This window comes from Arvicanthis niloticus, chromosome 4, assembly GCF_011762505.2.
Source record: "Arvicanthis niloticus isolate mArvNil1 chromosome 4, mArvNil1.pat.X, whole genome shotgun sequence".
Classification (NCBI taxonomy): domain Eukaryota; kingdom Metazoa; phylum Chordata; class Mammalia; order Rodentia; family Muridae; genus Arvicanthis; species Arvicanthis niloticus.
This window is the reverse complement of record NC_047661.1, coordinates 129166190-129190174: the sequence shown is the minus strand read 5'-3', so window position 1 is coordinate 129190174 and position 23985 is coordinate 129166190. Positions and strand designations below refer to the sequence as shown.

Here is a 23985-nt window from a genome sequence, read left to right as displayed (position 1 = left end):
AATGAATCCGAGTTTTGAGAAGCAAGAGTCTAGGAAAAAAATGTATATGAATATATGTATGTATATATGTGCACACACACATACACACACATGTAAAAATTACGTGAATGGGTTTATAAACAAACACCATTATCATAGCCAATGACAGCTTCTGTGTCCAGAAGTCCATACTGAGGATGGACTCTTACTGATTTAACTAATTTTCCAAGGCTCAAGATTACCATGGTAACACTGTGTGGACAAAGGAAGTGATTGAGTTTCTGCTGGTCAGCTTCTTCCAGGAATCCTCAGTTCATGGTCATGGCTGGATATCCCATGTGCTAAGTCCTGGGTTTGTAAAGAATAAGATACTTCCCCCTCCCACAAAGCTTATAACCATTTATATAATGTTATCACATAATAGGTGATGGAGTCACGTAATGTGTTGAGGGTTATTTCAACTTTTCAAATATAGTTCTAGATTATGGGACAGTATCTCAGAATATTAACTATGGCATTTTAAGTCTCTGTTCTAAATCTGGGTTGATAATTTTTTTCATAAACATTTAAAAAATTTCCACAGAAAATATTTTAAAGCAATATCTATGCATGAAAATACTCTTGGAGGTATTTCCAACATCCAAACTGTAGAGTCTGTCTAGACAAATATATTATTCATAATACCTTAAAGTATTTTCCAACTCTTTCTAATGAACTGCTTCCAAAAAATATGGAAAGCAGAAGACTGTAACTTTACAGTTTGCACCTGAGAAATACCACATCAACTATGTGACTGAAGTTAACACCACAGTGACAAATGATGTCAGTAGGAAGTTACCTTCCACAGGTATAATGAAAGCCTTCTTTACCTCAGGCTTCTTTCTCAAAGGTGTCCCTGACTAATCATGAGACAAACACCAGATGAATCCAAATGAGGGGCAGTCTACAAAACTACTACCTTCCACATGGCTTAGTGTCACCACAACAAGGCGAGTCTGTATGCCAACCTGCTGGGGTGTCCTGAAGAAGTAAAGTCACAGACAGCACACACCTTGACTGGGCGCCTGGAACCAGAACAGTAGGACAGGACTAAGCACACTGGAACCTTGCTCTTCAGCCTGAATCAAGACCTTAATATAGTTCTTCAGTGCAGGATCATCATTGTGACAAATGTTTTATATAGATACCTCCTGAGAAGCTGGGTGTGGAGCTTTTGTTAACTATGCACTGTCTTTTCAAGTGTTAATCAAAAGTTGCTAAAACTGGCTTAGATGATGATAATGATGTGCATGTGTGTGTGTGTACATGTATGTTGTATATGAGTGTGTGTGTGTGTGTGTGTGTTTCCTTACCTCCTCACCTGCTGCTCGGTCTAGATGTTGGCTATCACAGTGAGGCAGTGAAGATGGATGAAGTCCCCTGTGGTAGGGTGACTTAGAATCCTTTGGGCATGTACTCTGGAACAACTCAGTAGTCTATATGGTGCTTCCAGGAGCCTCTGTACCGATTTTCACAATGGCCAGTTGTCCTAACAGATTCTTCTCTTCCTCACATCCTCACCAGCATGCCATTGTTTTCTTGGTGCTCCCTGGGTAGGACAGGACCTTACTGTAGTCTTAATTTGCATTTCCATGATAGCCAAGTCTCTTATTTTCATACATTTATTGGCCATCTGTATTCCATTTTCATTTATTCTTTGTAACTTAATGCATGTGTACAATGTTTTTAGATTATACCCGTACCACATGGCCCCTTCAGAATCTTTCTGGAGTGCTACATTTGCCCATTTAACTTTTGTAGTTCTTTATTGAGTCTACAAGTGAATTCACTATTCAGCGTATGTTTGACAAGGACTCTTCCCCATCCTGTGTCCTGTATCCTTACTTCGCTGTCTTTCACATGGATGTGCAGAAACCTTTGGTTTCATACAGTGCCCTTTGTCAACTTTTACTCTTACTTCTTGCACCAGGGGAGTCCTTTCCAGAAAGCCCTTGTCTTTGATGTCATTTTCCTCTGGCCCTTTCAACTCTCAGGCTTTACATTTAGGTCCTTGGCTCAGTTTGGACTGGTTGTCATACAGTGTGAAGGCTAGGGACCTGCATCTGTTCCTGAACATACGGGCATTCGTTTTCCCAGCCATCTTGTTTCTCTTCAGTGCATGTGTTTAGCACCTGACTAAAAACACATGTTTGTAGCCCTGGGGATGTACCTCTAGGTCCCTGTCTGACTCTGTAGGTGTGTGAGCCAGCACCATGCTGGTTTTGACCTCCTGCATTGCTCTTTCTGTTCAGGACTGCTTGGAGCCGTTGGGTCTTTATGAATTTGAGGATTGCTTCTGTAGTTCTGCGAGGAACTCCCTGGCAGCTGAGGGTGACCACATCAAGTCCGCACATTGCTTTTGGCACTGTAGCCGTGTTCACAGTATCACTTCAAACCTGTGAGTGTGGGAGGACTTGCCACTGTCTTCCAGTGTCTTCTTCCTCTTCTCTCCCCAGTGCTCTGACATTTTCATTGTAGACATCTTTTCACCACCTCGGTGAGACTTTTTTCATCGGGTTGTGTTTTGGTTTTGGTATTGCTTTTGTGGATGAGCCTACTTCTGTCTTGGGTGACAGTTACCGGGGCATGGAAAAGCTACTGTTTGTCACTTGTTGGTACTGTCTTCTCAGTTTTCCTGAAAGTGTTTCTTATAATGAGCATATTTCTAATAGAATCTGTAAGGTTCTTAAAGCATAGGTCATGTCGTCTGCGAAGATAATTTCACTCATTTCCTGTTTGTTCCAGTTTCGCTGCTCTATTCCCTTTCTGTAAACTGTGTTGGGGACAGTGGAGTGACTGGAAGCTCCTGGCTCCTTCCTAGTTCTGCAGGAAATGCTGTCACCGTTCCCATTTTGTTTGATGTTGGCTAAATGTTAGCTGGTTGGAGATGCCTTTACTGTGCTGAGATGTGTCTCCATGTTTCTTCTGTTTTTAGTTTCTACCTGGACTTCATCGTAAACTCATGCTGAACCCTGTCAAGGGCTTTTTGGTCATGTGATTTCTATTTCTGAACCTATGTATCTGCTACCTTGTATTTATTGATCTGCCTACACTAGATTTGCATCCTGTAATGTAACCATTTTAGTCATGGTTATAATGTTTTTTAAAGTGTTGCTAAATTTTGTTGGCAAGCATTTTATTTAGACATTTTGTGTCAAAGTTCATCACGAAAATTGGTCCACAATATCTTTCTCTCTCTCTCTCTCTCTCTCTCTCTCTCTCTCTCTCTCTCTCTCTCTCTCTCTCTCTCTCTCTCTCTGTGTGTGTGTGTGTGTTCTGGTTTTGGTATCAGGGTAATACTGTGGTAGAGAATAAGTTTGGCAGCCTGTTAGTTTTCTTATCAATCATAAGCATATTGCTATGATACAATACTCTGACCAAAGCAGCCTAAGGAGAAAGGGCTTATTTGAGCCCACGGTTTGAAGATCTAATACACCCTAGTGGGGAAGAGCTTCAAGCCGTTGGTTACACGTGACCACGGTCAGAAGGAGAGAGAGCATATATTAGCGCTTAGCTAGCTTTCACTGTTTTACAGAGTCCAGGAACCCTGGGCCTGCCCACAATTAAAATTGATCTTCCTACACTAATAATGTAATCAAGATAATCCCTCACAAGCATGCTCAGAGGCCCACTATCCCAGGAGAGTTCTATATCTTGTTAACAATTAAAACTAATAGGTTGCAGGCAGCGGTCTTCCTTTCAGATTTTGAGGAATAATTTAGAGCCCTGGTGTATTTCTTTAAAGATCCAGTAGACTCTTCAGGGAATCTATCCTACTCTGGGGTTTCTTTGTTGGAAGAATTTCACACTTCAGTATTGTCACTTACAGAGATGTGCTTAAGCTGATATCCTTCTGTGTGATTTCCATTGGTTATAGGTTTCTAGGAGCTTCTCTCTTCTACATTTCTCACCATTTTGGAATATAGGTTTTCAGAGACTCCCTCTTGGTCCTCTGAATCCTGTCTCTATTGGCAATTCCCACTCTCCATCATTAATTTTAATAACTTGGATATCTCCTCCTTTTGTTAGTTTGGTTATGAGTTTGTGGATTTGCCTCTTTTCAAAGAACAAGCTCTTTGTTTCACCGATTTCCTTGTGTTATTATTTTAGCCTCCATTTCATTCATTTCTTCTACCACACTTATTATTTATTTCTGCATAATAATCTAGCTTGTTCTTACTTTTATAATATTTCAAAATTTGTTGTTATTTATTTGAAGTCAGGTCTTTTTTTTCTTTTTTTTTTTCTAGAAAACACTCAGATCTATGAACTTGCCTCTTTTTTTTGTATCCCAATGGTTTTCTATAAAATTATGGATTCATTTTTCATTTGATTCTAGAACTTTAAAGATATTCTTGGCTCACTCTTCAGTGAGCTACTTATTGAAGTGGCTATTATTCAGTCTCCAAGCATTTCCTTTCATGGTGTCTCTAGCTCACATGTGCATTCATTCTACCAAGAGCCGAGAAACTATAGAAATTATTTTGATTCTTTTCTGTATTTATTAAGATTTCCTTATGCTCTAAAACTTGTTCTATTTTACAGAAGCTTCCAGGGGGAAGCTTAGAAAAAAATGTATGTAGCTGTTGGATCACTATTCTATAGAGATTTGTTAAGTCTACTTGATCTGTCATACAGTTTAGTGTTGAAGTTTCTATGCCAGATTTTTTCTGTATAATTTATTGCTGAGAGTTAGATATTGAAGTCATCCACTATTATTGCAGTATAAACTTATTTGCCTCTAATATTTAATAGTATCATTTTATTAAATTGGATGCTTCAACCTTTTATGCATGTATTTTTAAATTACTGTGTCTTGTTATATAAATTTGGAACTTTGACTTGTTTAGGTATACAATCCTGGTTTTCAAAAGTGGTCTTTTTCCTTCTTATGTTTCAACATTTGTTATGCTGACAGAGCTTCCTGAGCCCTAGTAAACAGTAGACAGTTTTACAGAGTCATTCTGATGTTTGGTCATCCCGTGTAAAGCTGACTGACTTCGTTGTATTTGCTATTTTAAGAAACAGCATAAATATCTTAAAAATTATTCTTCTAAAGTCATAGCTGTATGCATTAAATTTTATCAAATGTATTTGATTTTCCTGTCAGAACTTATCAAGGTATTATTTCCTTATTTTTCTGGTTATTTTCTTTAGTTTTTATACAGTGTGTTATTCAGGATGCTCCAGAAAAAATATAATTAACAAAATGTGTAGTTAAATTTTATACATATACATAACATGTAAGTAGATATGCACATACATATAATTTGAGATCATGTGTGCACACTGAGATCATGTAGGGGTGATGGTTAGTTTCTGATGAGGTAGACCAGCAAGACAGAGGCCTGCTAAACTTTCTGTTTTGAGTTCAAAGTCTATTTACTGGACTTTCTTCATGCTAAGAGATCTCAGTCTTTGTTCTCTCAAGTGTCTAATTAACTGGATATGGACGGCCAACGGTATGGAGTGTGGGCTAATATACTCAAAACCTATCAACTTAAATACTAATCGAATCCGGAAACTACATGAACAAAAGCTAAGTAACATCCATAATAGCCTTTGGCCAAATATTTCACACTGTGGTTTATTCAAACTAATACTACCACATGAGATGAACTGTCACAGCCCAGGATTCTTTCATTAAGTCACTGAATTTGAAAGTCCATTACACGTTCTCCTGGGTTTATGTAAAGTCATAATTTCATTTGTAAATGAGAAAATAGGCTACACCAGAGAATTCTCAAGTCACATGCTCAAAGTGGCAGGGTGAGTTTTGAACTTGCCTCCAGAGCATCAGTTAGGGCAAGGGGGAAGAGAGAGAGGTGGGGAGGATGGAGGAGGGAGCTCACAAAGGGCTAGTACCTCAGTCTGGAGTCTGGATCTTCTTTGCTAAGGGTTCAGCTGCCTGTTCACTCTTCCATGTGGACCAGTCTTATTTGGCCTATGTTGAACTCCTGAGGCCCCATGGGTCTTACATACAGGAAGGAGTGCATTTTGTGGTGCCATTCGGAGCTATGATGGTGACATAGCTGGTCGACTGTGCAGCTCTCCTTCTATCCTTTCACAGTCTGGCGGGAATCATAACTGCAATGCCATTCTTGGGATGCTCCTGATGAATTGATCTCCTATGCATCTCCCTACATTTTTCAAAACAAATGCTATTTTGGGTTATCTAAGTTCTGTTTAAAAAGCAGGACGGTTGTTAACTGTGTTTTTTCCCAGGTCGTACAAGGCATTGACCTGAATTCCCTGAATTATTTGTCAGATGGGACAGCATTTTAGAGTGAAAGTACTGGGTTTCCTAAATTAAAGAGTTGGTAGGTTACGGCCATATGGGCTCTTGATTTTAAATTAGGTTGAGATTGATATCCTTTGACAGGAATCTACTAAGGATCAAAGTGAAGCAGGTTTTTAGGTGATGAGCTCTGAGCCAAATTGCTCTACTGCTTACTATTGAAAGCCTGGTACCTCAAAGGGGCCAGTGTGGTGTGTGTTTTTAATATTCCTGGGAGCCACATAAACTCAGCTCACATGACCGCCTTCAGTACCCCACAACTTACTTATTCTCTAGTGGATGGACTGTGGTTAATTGGCTTTACAAACCAGGGTGAACCTTCCAATTCTCCTTTCATTAAACAAGGCACTCTGAGCCTATTGTTACCATCCCCAGTTAGAGGCTAGGGATGGAGTTGCCTGACAGTGAGTGCCTTGCTTGTATACAGTGCTGTGGCATTTCCAGACACAGGCAGGAATCGCTGCAACAGAATAGTCACCATCAGATCTGCCTTAGCATATTCCTGCCCTGCCAGTGGGAAGCATTTTTTTCTTTCATTCTTTCTTTATTTTTTTGCTTGTAGCATGGAAGAAAGCATCTTAAATTCTGTAGGCTACATAATTGTGCCCACGAGCCTTCTCTTGCAATGCATCCTGCCCCCATAACCATTTTTCTCTGTAAGTGAAGTTAACTATGCAGAAAGCCAATTAGGAGAATTCGCTTAGGATTCTTTCCCTAACTGTCTATTACAGTGCATTTGGCATCACTGGCAGACAAAGAAGTTCAAAATACAGCGATATGTCCTGCATTGCCCCTTCACTTTCTACTGTCATGTCTTAGTTACGAATAGCAGTTTTCTATACATGCCATCTTTACATTTGGGAAACAAGCTTAGTTCCCAAAGCCTAGTTCAAAGGTCATTTCTGCTACTAGGGGTTTGTTTGATTTGCCTCCTTAGAAGTAGCGGGAACTGTTTGGTCACTTTCTATATACTAATGATTATACACAGATATTGTTTATTTCTGGTAGGTCTGTGTAAATGGTATCACATTTGATGAATAACCCTGCTGTCTTATGACAGCCACCATTTTTCAGTGGAGAAACAGTCAGTAAATGAAGCACAGAAAGTTAAGTAGCCCACTGTGTCACAGAGCTGCCTTCTGTTGCTCATATCAGATCTCCTCTTCGCCAGGTGGGCTCTGTTGTTCTCAGATGACCATGATCTTAGCTACAGCTTCCTGAGTGCCTCCCTGTGCCAAGTGTTCTGCTAAGTGCTTCAACTGAGTGAAAGTTATAGCCAGCACTTTCTTGCCAGTGGATCAATCTTATTTACAAATGAGTAAGCTCAGGGTCAAAAAAAAATTCAGTAACTTACTCAAGGTTGGGTAACAACAGGAGGGTTCTGGGAAGTCTAACATACATACATATATATATATATATGTATATTATATATATATGTTATATATATATATGTATATTATACATTATATATATAATATATTATATATATATAATGTGTGTGTGTGTGGTATATTAAACTCTCTAAGATACTAGATTTGAGATATATATATCTATATCTGAAAGCTAGTATCTTAGTTTGAAATGAAATCTTGACAAATTGTCCTGTTGCCAGAGCCATCTTTCAGCTACCAGTGATATGGGAAGATTGACTCCATCTCCAGCACTTCAGACCATGATGACATACATCCTATAGGCAGCATCTAATAAACATCCAAGGTCCTAGTGCAAAGAAAATGTAGCTATTAGATTCCCAACCCTCCTATGCATGATGGAAAATGTAGTTGTTAGATTCCCTGCCCTCCAATCATGATGGGCAGAAGCTGACAGTGGAAAACTTCCTGCCAACCAACTGTTTTCAAATAGCTGGTAAACCTGTGTGAGAGAGAAGCTAGCATTTGAATGAGACCCTTGTGACTCTGACCATTGAATGTTATGACTAAGGTGTGCAGTGGTCCTCACTTGACCACTAGGGGAGCTGAGAGCAGCCATACAGCTTCCTATCTTGAAAGATTACTTGTTCGAATCCTGGAAGAAGACTGAAAAAGGAATGAATTTTTGCCTCTATGATGATGAGATGCTTCTGCTATGGAATATTAATTGGGAAACTCATCAGGCAAACAGATGCCCAGAGAGCCATTTCCAGATGTGTTTCGTTTATAGTCACTCTGTGGACATGCAGTCATACAGTGCTTCCCTTGTCAAGGCCATGTGCAGGGAGCACGGGAAGCCTTTGTCTTTTGTTTCTGACCCTGCAGCTACCTGTTTGGGTTTCTTTTAAACCATAACCACCATTTTCCTAAGTTCTCCTCAGTGTTCCACTTGCTAGATGGGCATTCTTCACCTTTACTGTGAATCGTTCAGTTTGTCCACCGCCTGCAGGTAACAATTCTAACATGACAACATTAGAATCTATTACAATCTTCATGTTTTCTTTGTATTATCTTTCCACCTTTAATGGATTAGAGCAGACCTCCCTCTTATGAGCTCTAGACTTTTGCTTGTAAAGGAATCAGGACTTATGGGTAAGAGATACAAATGGAAAGCTAGACATTTATTTACAGAATAGGCTAGCTAGTGAAGAGTTGCCACCCCACATGCCTTTCTGATTATTCCCCTGCTTTTAGGGAGATGCCTGCTTAGAATATCACGTGGATTTTTCTCCTTAGTGCTTGTGCCTGAAGTTTCCTGGAAGATTGATTGAAACACAAGGATTTCCGTTCACGGCCTCCTGTTAATCAGCTTAGATGTGTTACAGTCATTAGTGCTATAAATTTCCTTGTAGTCTCAATTTTTCTTGCTCAGGGTTAATTCAGTTTTGGTGTGGGCAGAATGTCTTCCACCAAGTAAGTGTTTTTAATGGAGCTTTTCCTGGTTAATGACAATGGGGACACCCCAAAGGGAACTTGGTTCAGAGCTCTGTGGGAGATGAATGTGCTAGAGTGCTCTCCCTGGGAATCAGCCAGCAGCAGGCGGCCACATTGAATTCATTTCTTTTCCCTGGAGTCCAAAGATTGGCTCCCCCTCTTCATCTACCTTTCTCTCTCTCTCTCTCTCTCTCTCTCTCTCTCTCTCTCTCTCTCTCCCTCCCTCCCTCCCTCCCTCCCTCCCTCCCTCCCTCCCTCTCTCGTGTTCTAAGGCAGGAATGAGTTCTTGAATATTTAGAAAAATTGGGCAAAAGTTGAGGTTGTTTGCCCTGCATTTATCCCATGTTGACACTAGAGGTTCTTCATGCCCTCTGAATTCCTCTTTTGTGAGAACAGAGTCCATACCACTTCTCTGAATAGAAGCAAGGCCAGGATGAAGCCTTTCCACTAGGGCAGGATGTGGTAAGGGATTTAGGCTGATGGTCCTTTGGACAGAGGACAAGCTGGGTTTCAGGTGAGAGCTTGTGTTGTGAGTCAGTCCACACATAGTCGCTGAGACCTCACCGACTATGCTTCTGTCCACTTCTCTAGGCTTATCTGTCTCTACAAGTTCCTGCTGCATTGTTCAAGGCTTTAAAACCATGCAAATTCACTCTGGAGTAAGCACAGAGCAGCCTGCCCTGTTTCACCACTCTCTAACTGAGCCCACTGACCCTATTCATCCCTCAGGCCTTCAGTAAGTGTCCCCTGCTTCATGTCCCTGATGTGCCCTGTTCTGTGCTCAGCAGCTCGGATGGCTGTACTACCTGACTAAGGAGCCATCTCCCCATGAAAGATCCCCAAGCTCCCGATGGGGTGATTATTTTGACATTTGAGTCCCTTCTCTCCCCCCCCCCCACCCTTCTCTTCCCTTCTCCGTCCTCTGTTGCTGCTGCATCCAATCTGGCTTTTCTTAATCAGCCTCCATGTTCCCGACAAGCCTAGGTCTGCAGCCAGGAGCAGAGGCAGTTTACCACTGCTGCTCAGCTCGGGCTGTCTGCTTAGGCGGTCAGAGACACTGGCCCTGCCACCTACGAGACGCCAGTGTGGAAGATGGCTCTGCCCAGACCATCCCGCCATCCACGCTGGCTTGGTAGAAAATGAAACCCTAATGCTTAAATATTAATCAAAGGCTTTATATATTTGGTAATGTTCAATAACAATAAGCCCACATAATTATAGATGTTTCCCAATTAACTGACCTAGATATAAATTGTTACCCAGGACTGCTCTTGGTACATGCGTGGTCATCCATGGTGCTACTATCCCTCTCTCTCTCCCTCACCTCGCTCCTCCTCTTCCTTTTCCTCTTCCTCCCTTACTCCTCCCACCTTAGTTCTCCTACAATCCTCCCTCCTCCTTTCTCCCCCTTCCCTTCTCCCATTTTCTTCTTTTTCCATCAGTGGTGCTTGTTCCCTGGGAGAAGCCTCGCCAAGATACCTCAGATTCTGTGCATTTTGTCACTGTCGTCCCTGCGTCCACCTCTTTGTTCTTCTCTTGTCTCCAAATACTGTCAATGCTTCTCAGAACATCCTGTGAGAACCACAGATTTACAGGCTGTTCTGGGTCTGGACTGGGTACATTTGGAATAGCCCAGCTTCATCCTAATCCTAATGCAGGGCCAGTAATTATGCACGGTCACAGCATGACTCGAGCTCTTCCAATGTGCTTCTCTAGATGACAGCAAGTTCTCTTCCGACTAACTAGTTCATCCCAGGACGTTCTATATAATCTTACTATTTGATAAAATGTCTGTACCTACATGTGGTTTTTTAGAGTGTAGACAGGCCTCTTCCTGAGGTCTCTCTCAGTGGAAATAGATGGGTAAGAATTGTAGCACTTTTTTTTTCATGGTGTTTTCAAGAGACAACACTGCCCAACACAAAGGAGATGCCTTCAGAAATATTTATCAAACAAACAAGTATTTCTTACAATAAAAAAATACTATTCCAGTCTGCACTGGTGTCCACACATCTCTAGTCATGATGCAACCAGAATGATTTATTCTTATGAAAAATATTAATTTTATTGATCCGAGGAGGATGTAAGATTGTTTTCTCCTGCTTGCTATTCCATGTTTTCCAATTGGGCTAGCCAGCCGTGCCGCGGCTGAATGGATTCCATGGATTTTAATAAGGGGCACATGCTTCCAAGAGGATAATAAGCAAGCATGGAGGACAGGGTCACATTCCCAGAGCCCTCTGACAGGAGGCCAGATTAAAATGCGTGAGGCAGCCCAGAAGGCCAGGAGGAGGCTGTAATTTCTCACTGTGGATTTTCCTCAGAGTGCCATTAGCTTGCCAAGGGGAGCACAGGGTAGATTGCGTTCACACAAGGGAAGCAAGGTAGAGCTGGGTAATACGGAACTTCTGGCATCGTTTCAATTATGTATTGCAAGGAATAGAACCTTGATCCCAGACATCCTTCTCTTATCATACAGACTTGCAATGCAGGTATTCCATCACTAGGACTGTCCTTCTGTTTTTCTCTATGACTGAACCTCAGGCAGCCTCGAAACCTCCATTCTAAACAGTATCTTTGTTATAATCAGACACTTACTGTTCCATTGGCTCTTTGTCATCGACAGAATCTCAGCACATCGGGAAACTTATAAGTTCATACCCTCTGGACTTTAGAATGCCCTGAAATACTCATTGAGTTATTAAACCCACTGTGTTGGTAAGGAGATGAATCATTAAAAAGTAGTTCCAAATAAACAGAGCTATGGCCGACACATCCAGCCCCCTCCTTGGTTAATACGGGTACGAGGTACGAGGCTGTCCACTCACCAAATGAGGATGAACTCATTTGTCAAAGTTACTGATGAGAGCAAGAGGAAGCAAGGCAAAGTGAGCCCCACGGTCAAGGTGCAAGGGACAGCAGAGAGGAGTGACTCCAGGGCCACAGCCCCTGAAAGCTGAGAGGCCACCCAACCTCTCTCTCTCCTCCCATGGGACTCCACAGCTGCCTTCCTCCTCTGTTTTGTGGGTGACTGAAGGAAGTACCCAGGATTCCAGCCTACCCAGGTGCTGCCAGAGAACAGGCAACAGAGACTCACTTCTCAGCCACGCAGGGACATCTGCTCATTAGCTGGAGGGCTGAACACGGTCCCATGCAGAACCCCGCCTAGCTTCCAATCTTCAGGCTCACCTGCCTGGCTTCTGTATCTCTCTATTGTTGCTTTGTTTGACCCTCTGTGTCTTTGTGTACTTGTGTGTTTAAGGTCCTGTGGAGGCATGTGTGTGTTGGGGTGCATGTTGCATACATGTAGAAGCTATGGGGACACTTTAGGTCTTTTTTCCTCCAGAGCTGTCCACCAGCTTGAAGGTTGAGATAGGATATCTATTGCCCTGGACCTCACCAAGTGTACTGGCTGGTTTTCTGTGTCAACTTGACACAAGCTAAAGCCATCAGAAAGGAAGGAGCCTCAGTTGAGGAAATGCCTCCATGAGATCCAGCTGTAAGGTGTTATCTCAATTATAGATCAGTGGGGGAGGGCCCAGCCCATTGTGGGTGGAGCCATGCTGATGGATCCGGGGTTCTATAAGAAAGCAGGTTGAGCAAGCCCCAGGAAGTGAGCCAGTCATCATCAGCATGCCTCCATGGCCTCTGCATCAGCGCAGCTCATGCTTCCCTGTTCCTGCCTTTGTGAATTCCTGTCCTGACTTCCTTCACTATGGAATGTGAACCAATAAATCCCTTTACTTGGTTTTTGGTCATGGTGCGGCGAACACCATGCAGCTTAGGGTTTCTAAGACACCAAGTGTCTAGGCTGAGGGGCACTGAGCGCCAAGGGTCTTCCTGTCTCTGCTTCCCCAGCACTGGCGTTAGAAGCGTGCATCTCCATTCCTGACTTGTTTATGTGGGCTTTGGGAGTCAAACTTGGGTCCTCATGCTTGTATGGTAAAGCACTTCACCAGCTGTGTCATCTCCCGGCTCCCTTTTGTGTATCCCTTTGCAATCTGAGGTATTTATAGGCTGTGATGATCTTCCATGGCCTGTATGTAGGTAGAGTGATACTGGCCCTTCTGTCATCTCCACAGGGCTCTGCAAGGTGGCTTATGTCTGGACCATCACAGCAGCACTGTCAGCCTTTCTTCAAGTTGTGGCCGAGCCACATGGTCCTCAACAGACCAGCTCCTGACTACATTGTGCCTTACAGTCAGCAAAACCAGTAACTACCCTGTGTGGGGCATTAACACAGGAGTCACAGTGATGCTGTAGCCATTAACATGTTTATGGGTGGACTGGTGTGCAAAGCCGAGGGAAAGTATGACTCTTTGAGGATTAATATATTTGACAGAATGTCTACCACGAGAGGAGGATTTGCTGATAAATAGAATTCTGCTGTTGATTTATTTAGTAATGGAGACTTGAAATTAGAGAAATCAGTGTGCATGTGAAAGCCATTGTCATCTGGTTAATTATGTTTTGCCAGCAGGATGGGGAAACACTTTGTGCTCAGTGCAGCCAAATGCTTCCAGCCAGAGTCCTGAATTGTAAACGACAGGCACCTAAATGGGGATAAAGACAAGACTCCCAGAATGCCGCTTTCCTGGACAGATGTTGCCTCTGAGGCTTGACATCTCTGTCCCCTGCTGTAACGGTGGGCTTTTTCACTGCTCGTGAGACATCTGTAACTATTAAAGACCGTTGGTGAGAGATGAGGAATTACCAAGGGCCGAGCATGATGTGGCATCTTAGTCAATGTTCTGTTGCTGTGAAGAAACACCATGACCACAGCAACTCTTATAAAGGAAAATATTTCATTGGGCTGGAGTGCAGGTCAGAGGTTTAGTTTGTTATCCTCATGGCAGGAAGCATGGCAGCACGCAGGCAGACATGGTACTGGAAAAGGAGCTGAGAGTTCTGCATCTTCATCTACGCGCAGCAGAAAGAGAGAACCACTGGGCCTGACTTAGGCTTTTGCACCCTCAAAGCCCACATTCCCTTTAAGGCCATGACCACTCCAAAGGGGCACGCCCAGTCCAACAGAGCCACACCACTCCCACAGGGGCCACACCCACTCCGACAGAGCCACACCCACTCCCACAGGGCCATACTTCTTATCCTTTCAAATAGAGCCACTCCCTACAAATGCAAATATATAAGCCTGTAGGTGCTGTTCGTATTCAGACCGGCATGTGTGGATACCAATGATGTGTCAGGGACCTTTCTTTTTCCTGTTGCTAATGCCTTGAAATAGTATGGTTCCATGGCTGTGCTTCCTCAGTGTGCATCTGTGGGCTATGCAATCTTTGTATATGTTGAATGAAGAGAAAACAGCTGTTGTCCAAAGATTCCAAGGTATACAAATCTAAGTTGAGTATATTCCCAGAATGTATGGGCCTGTGTGTCACAGTGATGGAAGATCATTGTCTCTGTGGTACTTATGTCTCTGTTTTCCACGGCGGTCTCCACAATACCAGTGGGGTTGTGTGGCCCCTTTAATAGTAAAGAGAACATTCTGGGGTGATAAAATCAAGGGCATTGAGAAAGGGTATACAGCTGTTCTAGAGGAGAAATCACCAAATGATTCAAAGACCATGGCCCCTGCTTTGCAGATGGAAGCGGGTAGGGGTGGGGCGGGGGCATTGGTTCTGCAGCCTTGTAAACAAGTAGTTCCCTAGTGGAACCATGTTCTGCCAGAGGAAGCAATGAGGATATTTGGAATCTAATCCGAGTGATATCTTTCTAAGGCGCACGAGGAAATGGGCTACTTTTTAATTAAGGATGCCGAAATGCTGCCCCTGGCAAGGTCACAGGTGAAGCGTCTGTCTCAGCTTTCTTTATGCCGAAGAGTCTCTGTGTAAGTGATAGACATTTTTATTCTCACTAATTCAGATTATACACCCCCAAATGAGTTCCTTCAAACTCTCTCTCTATACTTTCTGTTGGTAAATGATGCCTCAGAACTTTGTGAGCAGAGCAGCTTTCGCTCTCTCATGTGTGGTGACAGGAGCCAAGCGGGCATCTCCAGCCACGCGCCTTCCTCACACCTCCCTAATGGCTGCTGCCTCTCAGCATGGAGCGCCTATAAAGGGAAAGTAAAGAGTTGCTAAGCAGGATGGGAAACTCCCAATGTAGAGACGTGGGAGAAAAATAAAAAGGGTCAAATCAGTATGTGTTATGAGTTGCACAGAAGCCTGAATCCTAGAAAGCTCTGGAAAGTAGTCCAAGCCATAAATAACTAGGCATGCGGCCAGGATGGAGAACAAGAGGCGGCCTTTGGATCCCTGCCTGTCCTGTCCTCAAGGTCAGAAATCTCTGTCCCTCTTCTTTCCAATCCAGATCTGCAGCAAAAGCCCACGGAGTACAAAGAAGGGACGAAGACCATATGAGTGTTCCTATCTCCCAAGCCCTTTGAGAGTTTTTGCCTTTTATTTTCTTTCTTTCTTTCTTTTTTCTTTTCTTTTCTTTTTTTTTTTTTTTTTTTTTTTTTTGTTTTTCTTTTTTTGTTTTGTTTTTCAAGACAGGGTTTCTCTGTGTAGTCGTGGCTGTCCTGGAACTTACTGTGTAGACCAGGCTGGCCTCAAACTCAGAAATCCACCTGCCTCTGCCTCCCAAGTGCTGGGATTAAACGAGTGTGCCACCACTGCCTAGCTGCCTTTTATTTTCTTAAAATACTGAAAGTATGTTAATGCCTTGAAATAGTGTGGTTCCCTGGCATTCTGCCATAAAGGTGATCATGAAAAGTCATGTAAGTTGTCTGTGAGAACTGGCTTCACATGGTGCACTCTCTCATCCATCCATACATCCATACATCCATACATCCATTTCATATGTCTACCCCTACCCATCCATCCATACATACATCCATACATACATCCATACATCCATTTCATATGTCTACCCCTACCCATCCATTCACCCACCCACCCATCCACACCCTACCCATCTATTCATCCATTCACCCACCCACCCATCCATCCATTCACCCACCCACCCATCCACACCCTACCCATCTATTCATCCATTCACCCACCCACCCATCCGTCCATTCACCCACCCACCCATCCACCCCGTACCCATCCATTCACCCATTCATCCACCCACCCATCCATCAGAGGTATGGTAGCCACTAGATGCCAGACATTGAGCTAAGCAATGGCCAGGAGTCAAGCATAGGATGAGACCTGTACTGGGCCTCCTGTCACACATAATGTTGATTCAAGAGGAGCCAGTAAATATGTGAGTCACACATAAGTGGTGAAGTGTCATGAAGGAACCATGGTGTTATGGTAAAGAAGCACTTACACATAGCAGAAAGGTCTGGTTTGGAGTCATGTTGCTTGAAGAGAAGCTTTCCACCATCACATTCCTGGAATATGCACTTCCTGCCTCTCATCTCCCTGCCTGTATTCCACATCCTTTTTGCCTCTATGCCCCAGCTGTTATTGACACCTGACACAGGTTTGCCTTTACTTGTTCATCTGCCTTAGTCCATTTGTGTCTCTACCATGAGATATCTGAGGATGCTAGCAAACCATGGTGCTGCTCACCTTTCTGATGGCTGTGGGGTCTGATCAGCACAATCCATACACCTAGAACGACATACCAGGTAAGGACAAAGGGTATCTGCTGAATGCAGAATGGCCATGCTCCTGGAGTGTGTCTGCTTCACATGACCGTAAGCCTCACCCCCTTTACACACCCTCCACTCCTCCCTAAAACTCTCACTGCCATAGAGTGGGTGGCTGTCATTCTAAAGCATCATCTAACAAGCCCACTTAAAGATCACCTGACTGCCAGCCAATGGGATTTCGTCTGGCTTAGTATTTACCGTTGGTTATGATCCAAAGCCTCCGAAGCTTAAACATTAACATGCAGAGAACTAAGATGCAGATAGCTGTTGTCCAGTCCTAAGTAAAGGACTCCTAACTGGCATGGGGTTGATACTTCTAGACCATTATGCTGTCTGGATACATAGCTTGAAAGACTTTTCCTTGCGGGTTTTCCCGCATTCATCTACCCTTCCCGTTTGTCCGTTTATCCATCTGCTCAGCTGTGGCAGCTTCTTCCATTGTCTATTTCACTAGCTTTATTGTCTTATTGATTCCTCTTAAATGATTCTAGTGTGTCTTTGACATATGCCCCTATGCATTTGTTTAAGACTAAACTTAAGAATATGTGTGTGGATGTGTATATACTTCTATGCCCTTAAGTATGGAGAGTGAGGGAAGAGAGAAGAGAGAAAAGAGAAGAGAGAAGAGAGAAGAGAGTAACAGAACACATTTGGCTTAGACTTCCTTAAATGTGCTTAGAATACTTACAGTCGCCAACAGTTGGCAAAAATAATCTAGCTCAAAGCCTGTTTTATGCTATATTATTGACTCTCTCGTGTAATTTGTAGAGTACTATGTAAAAAATGACAAGGGCCAGGGACATGGCTCAATTGGTCAGGTGCTTGGCTGTACAATCACGAGGAACTACATGTCTATACCTAGCACCTGCTCAGAAAACCAGCCATGGTGGCAACTTCCTGTAACCCTGGCACTGGGTGGTACAGAAAGGGATAGGCTCAATGGACAGTCCATGTTCCTGTGACTCCAGGTTCAGAGAGAGAGAGACAGAGACAGAGACAGAGAGACAGACACAGAAAAACCAGCCATGGTGGCAACTTCCTGTAACCCTGGCACTGGGTGGTGCAGAAAGGGATAGGCTCAATGGACAGTCCATGTTCCTATGACTCCAGGTTCAGAGAGAGAGAGAGAGAGACAGAGACAGAGAGACAGACACAGAGACAGATAGACAGAGACAGAGAGACAGACACACAGACACAGAGAGACAGACAGAGACAGAGAGACACAGAGAGCACCACATAGCACCATTAAAGGACAGCTCCTAACCTCAGCCTCTGGTCTCCGTGCATGCATAGTCCAACACACATCCACAGTGCCTAATGGACTGTACTTTGTGCCTGGTTTTTATTTGAGAAGCTTCATAATGAGAATGAAACCTACAGATCTGTTAACATTGGATTTGAATACACTCTTCCAATTGTACAATGAGAAAACCCTCTCTTCCGGTTTGTGCCCAAAATCTATGCTCTAGAAACTCAGAGACACCTTACCACGAAGAGAATTTTATTCCTAGAGCATTCCACCAATTAAAATAGCCCATGCAGAGTATGCTTGGAAAATGGCCTCTGTCATTCATTTTCTAAGATTCTACAGTGACAGGGGTAACTTATTATTTAGCTGCGACTGGTCTAGTCTAGTTTTATTGCCTCGTGCACTTGCTGACCCTATTGATTTACCCTGAAAGTCTAATTTCGTCTGTGAGACCACCTGTGATTTTTGTGCATTTCACATGCCGAAGAGCAGCGCTCTCAGCAACTTGTTCTCTCTGATTTCCTTTGCACATGAGAGTTGATGCAGAAAAGACAGCTGAGCAGAGGTTGGCAACCTTTCAAAAGCACGAAGCCAAATCTCCATTTACTCACTCTGATTTGAGGCTCTGTGTGCTGGCTGTAGCTGTCCCTCTCCCAAACCACTTGAGACTGAGATCTCCCAAGACAGAACGAGGCTGCAGAAATTGAAATTATCTTTGCATGATAGATTTTTCTAATCTTCTTTCTTTCCTGAAAACCAAGAATTTTGAAGATGCTGGTGCCAGTTTTGTGCAGCGCAAGCAGATGATCACATATGTGGGAAGATGGGAAGGGCGAGATTGGGCTCTGAAGTCCCGGAAGCTTTGTGTGTGAGAGCTTCGGTCCGTCCATGCTTCCCTGGAGTGCGTCTGCGTCTGTGTCTGTGTCTGCATCTGCATCTGCATCTGCATCTGCGTCTGCGCAGTGCTATGAGTACTAATCCACTCATTAAACTTACAAAGTGCCTTCTTCTCTGGTTACACAATACTCGGGTCTTCTGAGAGATCCACTAGACCATATGGTTGATGTGTCCACCAGGGTAGCTGCTTTGAAACAGGAATTTTGTAGTCAAAGCCAAAGATGTTTTAAGCTTCTCTTTAATTTTTTACAAAAGAAACAAATGTGCATGTGGCAAAGAACCCAAAAACGAAGAGCAAATGAAGGAAAAGCAGTTTCCCACTTTGTTCTCTCCCAATAAAGAGAATCCAGTCTTGTGGCAGTTACTTGTATTTCATTACATAAGTCAGATACTGCTGGGGAGCCTTGCACTGGAGGCTAACAAGGGACCTCGCCACGGCTCTAACCTAAATGTGCCTTGGAAGGGTAGACTTCCTGCTAGCCTCCACCCGTGTGGGATTATCACAAGTGTACATGACTGTTGAATTCCAGACCCATTGTGCAAAGATGGTGAGTCAGGTCCCACAGCAGCATGGGGACAACCCATTTCTAAAATTCCTTCAATGGTGATCTGTGTTCCTTGTCATGTCCCTTTGGAGTGTCTCCACATCCCTTTTGCTTTCTCTGAGACTGCTCTGTGTTTGAGACTCTTGAAGAAGTGAAGCCCCACAGGGGAGGAGAGTGGCTATCAGGGTACAGACAGCATAGAAGGCCTTCAGGGAGATGCACAGAGACCGCCTGGGCTGGTATCTGGAGACAAAAGCATGTGAGAAAGAACATTCCCTCCAGCGCATGTGGCTATTGTAGAAGGTCCACAGCTGAGATCTGAAGCTGAAGACCATCTGAACACTGCCCTGTGCTATGGGTTTTTCCTGTGTGTCCTGCGTCATTGACACATAGAGCAGTGGTATCTCCACTCTTGAACTTTGGAGCAGTCGTGCATAGAACTGAGGGAAACCTGAAGCTGACACTGTGTCTCCTTCGTCCACTGCTGTGACAGCATCTTGGCAATATTAAGGGAGGGAGGATGTATTTTGGATGCATCACAGTTGGAGGCTACAGTCAGCATGATACAGGCATTGTGGTGATCAGAACAGCTCTAGCTGTGCTGGCAGGACCACGAGGCAGCTGGCCACATTGTTTCCAGAGTCAGGAAGCAGAGAGATGAAGACTCATCTGACATTGGCTTCCTCTGTTCCTTTTGGTTCAGGCTTTGACTAAGCATACGGGATGATACCACTCACATTTAGGGTGAGTCTTCCATGTCCCAATAAACCTCTCTAAAAGCACCTCATGGACACTCTCAGAGGCGTCTCCTGAGTGACTCTAAATCCAGCCAAGCTGTTAATGAAGATTAATCATTGTATACCATAATACCTTGACAGCTGACCTGATGAGTGGCTAACAAGAGGGTAACAAATACAACATAGACAGAAAAATAACTTTATGACTCGGAACCTGGGTGGGACAGGACCAGATAATATAAGATTTCTCTATATTATGAGGTAGAGCTGCACATCATTTAGAAAAAGAGAATTGTTTGTTATTATTATTATTGGGTATTTTATTTACATTTCAGATGCTCAGATGTGATCCCTTTCCCCATTTCCCTCCCACCCAGGAACTCCCTATCTCATCCCCCCTCCTCCTGCTTCTATGAGGATATGGCTCCCACCCACCTGCCCACTCCCACCTCCCCACCCACGAATTCCCCCACACTGGGACATCCAGTCTTCACTAGACCAAGTGATTTCCTCTCCCTCCCTATTGCCGAGAAGGGCCATCCTCTCATACATATACAGCTGAGCCATGGGTTCTCCCTATGTGCTCCCAGGCTGGTGTTTAGTCCCTGGGAGCTAGGGTGGGTTGGTATGTTGCTCTCCTCATGGGCTGCAAACACTTTCAGCTCCTTCAGTCTTCTCTCTAACTCCTCCATTGGGACCCCATTGATCAGTTCAATGGTTAGCTGTGAGCATCTGCCTCTGGTAGGTCAGGCTTGGCAGACCTCTTAAGGAGATACAATTATATCAGGCTCCTGTCAGCATGTACTTCCTAGCAATCCTTCAGCGTCTATCTTTGGTGACTGCACATGGGATGAATACCCAGGTGGAGCAGTCTCCAGAAGATTCTTCTTCAGTTTCTGTCCCATGCTTTGGCTCCATATTTGCTACCATGAATATTTTTGTTAATCCTCTAAGAAGGACCAAAGCACCTACACTTTGGTCTTCCTGTTCATGAGCTTCATGTGGTCTGTGAGGTGTATATCTTGGTATTGTGAGCTTCTGGGCTAATATCCATTATCAGTGATGATACCATGTGTATTCTTTTGTGATTGGGTACTCAATCAGGATGATAATTTCTAGTTCCATCTATTGCCTAAGAATTTCTCAAATCATGTTTTTTAATAGCTGATTAATATTCCCATGTGAAATGTACCACATTTGTATCCATTCCTCTGTTGAAGGACATCTGGGTCTTCTCCAGCTTCTGGCTATTATAAATAAGGCTGCTATGAACATAAGAGAATTGTTTGTGGTGCTCACGGTTTAATGATTTTGTACACTTTTGGTTGGAGGTAATGTAATAGTGGGTGCCAGACTAAGATACAGGAGCAGGACTATTTCTGTGTTTCGCTGTTCTTTGGTTTAATGGATTTTCGATGTTGTTGATGCCCCTGAGTAAAAGGAAGAGGCCTCCACTCATAATCTGACCTTTATTTTCCTTCTCAAAGCCACATGATTATATTACATCTTGGATGTTTCTGTGGTTTTGATTTATAGATTTTAGTGATAAACTTAGTTGCCTGTTTCTGGTCTCCTCACTTCTGAGTAGCTCTTCTCCACCCCCGCTAAGGGCATTCCTCTTTCTGCCTTCTCACTTTCAAGGCTGCTAATGTCCTAACCTAAAATCATACTTAATGTTTCTATGCAAGTGGTATATAGAGCTTGATTACAGAAACTGAAAAATGGTGCATGTAGTTTTGATTGGAAGGATTTGAATGTGAACTAAATAGTATACAGTAGTGTTTATTTTGAAGATTGTATTTTATTTTCATGTATGTTGACATGTTAGTATATGTGCATGTGAGGGATGGGGCCCTAGAGCTCAGAAGAGGGCATCAGACCCCTGGAGCTGGAGTTACAGGTGGTTGTGGATGCTGGGAACTGAACTTGTGTCCTCTGTAGCAAGCACTTTTAACTGTTGAATGTCTCTCTAGCCCCATAGAAATGTTATTTTAGTCTTAAATTTTCTCTGTTTGCAGTACATATTATGAAAGATCATGATTTCTGCAATGTATTTTGAAATACTTTAACAAATATGCATATACAGAAGTCCTAAGTGATAAACAATATAAAAATGTTAAATGTCACATTATACTAGTGAGTGTACAGATAAGGCATCCATGTGTATATCCTCTCATCCATTTCATTTTGGTACTGCTTAACGTTTTCAAAAGAAAAAACTAATAATAATTTTTAAAGGTGCCTATAATTTCAGCATGTGAGAGGTGGAGGCAGGAAGGTGAGATCTTGGAGAGCATCCTAAGCTATGTAATGAGTTTTAAACCAGCCTGAATAATGAAGATCCCATCTCAAAAACAAACAGAAATAAAATTAAAACAGAACAAAACAAACAAGAAACTGAGGGAAAAACCTAACTTACTTCACAAATCTAAATTTTTAAAACAAGGTTAAAATAGAGCATCATGCTTACAGCTCCTTTTCAAGATTTATTAAGTTCCGGGTTCAATGGCTATATTTAAGGCTTCATTGTTTTAAAGTTACAACTAAAAATAGATAAGGTCGTGAAGGAGGACGTGGAAGTGCTGTGTGAGTGGCACATATGAAAGCAGTCGCTGACACTGGTGTCTTCCGCGCTAGTGCAGAGGCCTGTCTAACTAGAACCATCAAAATTGTGTATGGCTCCTGCCTTGTTCCTGTCAGGAATCTCAACACTTTGAGGGTGAGGTAGCAGGATCAGGAGTTCTAGGATAGCCTGGGCTACAGAGTTAGATACTGGCTCAAACTAAATTGTCAATAAGATGGGTAAATATAAATTCTATCTTACATTTATAACAAGATAGGCAGGAAACAAACATACTTTTGTTTCTAACTACCCATTGGCTGGTCAACTGTAGACATTGCTTATCTGTGCCTCTGTATTAAAATCAAACACAGTTGCTGCTTGTCGATGACTTTCTATTAGAAGGGGATCTAGCTCATCTTTTAAAAAACATTTCATTGATTCTCTGTGAATTTCACACCATACACCCCAATCCCACTCCTATCTGCCCTCCACTCTCGCAACTTCTTCTCCCAAAGAAAGTAAAAAAAAAAAACAAAAACTAAACAAAACAAAATAAAAACATAAAAACATCTTGTCATGGAAGCTGTGGTGTGTCACAGTGTGTCCCACGGTATTCCCCTTTGTCCACACTTCTTTACTTACAAGTGTTCATTGCAGTGACTCCTTATTCTGGTTTGAGGCCTCTGGCTTCTACTACAGTATCAGTACTAGATTCTCATCAGGACTCCTCTTGGACATCCTATTGTTGCCCTGTGTCATGGAGATCCTGCAGCTTTAGACTGGCTGCAGCAGCTCATAGATGGGGTAGATGTTGGGGTGGGACATCTCAAAGCAGAAACCCTCCAGCTCTCCCCTGCCCATACCACCAGGGCCAGCTCTACTGTGCTGTCCAGGCAAAATGTGGGACCCCCTTTCCCAAGTCCTGCAGTCAGCGAGGGGTAGAACCAGCTCTTTGTCTCTCCAGAGACAGGTCTCCTGCCTGCCACAGGTGCTGGGGGAAGGTGGGGAGGAAGAGTATCTTTCCTTCCCCCACACCACGTCACAGCAGATTCGTGGTGGGGCCACTGGCTCATCTTTTTTATTATTCCAACTCTAATGTGGGTTAAAACTAAGAACATGTATTAAACCACTGTTTTGTCTCATGTAAAACATAAAATTCTGCATTTTCAGTCTGAGGATGGGCGAGGCTG

At 43.2% G+C, this 23985-nt stretch overlaps 1 protein-coding gene across 2 annotated transcripts in view; it reads left to right on the top strand.

The window, feature by feature from the left end:
* St6galnac3 (ST6 N-acetylgalactosaminide alpha-2,6-sialyltransferase 3) overlaps positions 1-23985 on the top strand; it is a 489219-nt gene that overhangs the window by 194791 nt on the left and 270443 nt on the right. Inside the window, exon 1 of one of the 2 annotated variants that reach the window (XM_034500335.2) lies at positions 2279-2416. The exons of the other annotated variant lie outside the window; for it this stretch is intronic. The gene's annotated coding sequence lies outside the window, so the exon portion shown is untranslated. Of the gene's footprint in view, positions 1-2278; positions 2417-23985 lie in introns of those variants that run through there. 2 annotated transcript variants of the gene reach the window in all.